General features: G+C 38.8%; 1 protein-coding gene across 2 annotated transcripts in view; it reads left to right on the top strand.

The window, feature by feature from the left end:
- Window positions 1-1,736: 1,736 nt before the first annotated feature.
- peli1b (pellino E3 ubiquitin protein ligase 1b) overlaps window positions 1,737-2,363 on the top strand; it is a gene marked incomplete in the record, with an annotated part of 48,690 nt that continues 48,063 nt past the window's right edge. The window contains 2 exon segments of one of the 2 annotated variants that reach the window (XM_014021451.1): window positions 1,737-2,070; window positions 2,179-2,252. 2 annotated transcript variants of the gene reach the window in all.

Raw genomic sequence — 2,363 nt, 5'->3', positions numbered from 1 at the left:
GAGTATCAGTCACATGGAGGCAGGGCTTAAAAGCCTGAATTTTGCCTGAAACTCTCAGACTGAAGAAGTCTCTTGGAGGAGAGACGAAACGTTTCATCAGAGAAGAATCCGTCCAGAAGACCTATACAATTTATTTCTTTTTGTTATTTGATAGGTTGTTGAAAATATCCATCCTATGAGCTCAGGAGCTTTTTCAGTACCTGAATGATTCAAACATGGCTTAACAAGTAAAAATAACTTTACCCTAAAAATTATGTGGCAAAAGTAGCCAAAGCTTATAAATTGCGATCAAACGAGTGAATTAAGAAAATAATATTTTTGATCCAGTGGTTGCTTGTACTACATTAACATTTAGTGTTGTCTTTCTTTCTTATAGTCAAAGTTTGGAGCAGATTGAATGAATGACTGAATAATCGTTTCATTGTGTATTTCAAATAAACCCCAAATCCCCTCCAGACGGTTCAGAAAACTTTCCTCTTCTGTTCTTTTTATATGCACAGCAAATATTTCAGAAATCAACAAATAATTAAAAATATTTTCATCCAGAACAGCTGCTTTTAATGTTTAGGTCTGTTTGTTATGCAACTATGATGACACTGCATAAACTTAGCCTTTCAAATTTTCAGCAGACATACTGGAACACCACCTCATAGAGAACAAATAGATGTGATGAGGTTTGCTCTTGTCTAATTAACACCCTAATTAATGACCTACATCAGGAAATTTCAGTGTCTCACAACATTTGTCCTATGTATTCAAAAACTAAAAACAGAAGATTAGAATAGAAATGGAATGGGGAAAATGAAGCTATATAAGATAAAATATAAGGTGAGACAAAGAAAGTGGACATTCAGCATTTTGGTGATAAAGATAAAAGACGGAGGCAGTGCAGGCAGAAGACAAGCCCTGTCTCATTCCTGTCCACCCAAAGTGAACCTTTAAGCTCCTGTGGTATGGGAGTTGTTTTGACGAGCAGAGAGAAGTCGTGCACATTTGTTGGTTGGGCGCACAAGTCGCACAAATTCACGTTAAAGTGAAACAGAGGAGCTGCTGGAGGTCTTTGTAGTGCTTTAAGCAAAGCATCTGAGAAAGCCTCTATTTCAAATTATTAATTAATGTCAAATATCTGAACAAACCAAATCATTTCTGAAAATTTATTTTGGATGAATGACATCATACTGTAGTTCGGATGTCTGTCCGAAATATAATCCATTATGTGTTTTCCATATCTGAAAACAAACAGAATCAAGCACAAACACCTCAACTTTTGAGCACAGTGGAGGAAGGATGATGATTTGGGCCTTTTTTCTTTCTTTTTTCCTTGTCCCAGAACAAAGAACAAGTGCATGACTTCTGGTTTATTTTTACTTTCCCTGTTAACATGACACAGCTCACAGCAAATGTTCAGTGTTTTTCAATTTTAAAACTGACTAATTAGCTAAAAAAAATTAAATAAATGCTAATTTATTTGGTGTTTTATGAGAACAATAAAAACTGTTCCCTTCACTTGTGCATCGTGAGGAAACTGCAGAAGTTTGTTGTTAACAATTATCTATCCATCCATTATCTATACCTGCTCCTTCCTTTCAGGGTCACGAGGCATCACCTCCACCGTGGCGGTCCAAGGCGCTCGGCGATGAGCGGGGAGTAAAAACTTCAAGTCCCAGCGTCCTTTGCGGCTACGTTCCCTCCTCCCACACAGCGCACGCTCTCGGAACGGCTCAGCACAGTGTTTACGTTGAGATGCTCACAACAAAGGACAGCGCAACACCGAGAGGTTGTCATTAAAAATAACGCAGCGTGGATACGTTTTCTCCAACCAAGAGCGTTTGTAACTTATTTCTGCGTGAAGAGGAAAACCAATAACACAGACTTTCCTTGCCTTCCGTTTTTTTTTTAAAATTACATCTCGTTTAATTTATAACGCGGAGCAATTTATGTGAATTTCTTTTCTTTTTTTTTTTCCTTTGGTGGAACGTTAGCTAGCTTGCTGCCCATAGTTGGTAAATAAGCTGTTTGGAAATCCCGGAGACAAAAAAAAGGAGGACCTCATCATTGATATCGCAGCGGGTACGTGTTTACAATAGCTTTTTTTTTTTTTTTTAAGCAGCCATATCAGCGTTAGCCATAATGAGCCTGTCCTSTGTGAATGAAGTGTCACCTGCTTTGTCCTGCCAGCTGCTCTGAGACTCACTGTGTGCTTTAATAACGCTGTCTTACCTCATTTGGTCATGTGCTATCAGTCTGCTGTGGTAAGTCATCACACACAGGCAGTGCTGCAGCTGCAAAGTACAGATCTTTGTCAAGTGTTCTGCACACACACACACACACACACACACACACACACACACACACACACACAC

The sequence above is a fragment of the Austrofundulus limnaeus genome, unplaced genomic scaffold (assembly GCF_001266775.1).
Source record: "Austrofundulus limnaeus strain Quisiro unplaced genomic scaffold, Austrofundulus_limnaeus-1.0 Scaffold293, whole genome shotgun sequence".
Taxonomy (NCBI): domain Eukaryota; kingdom Metazoa; phylum Chordata; class Actinopteri; order Cyprinodontiformes; family Rivulidae; genus Austrofundulus; species Austrofundulus limnaeus.
The sequence above is the reverse complement of the archived record's forward strand: the minus strand, read 5'-3'. Positions and strand labels throughout refer to the sequence as shown.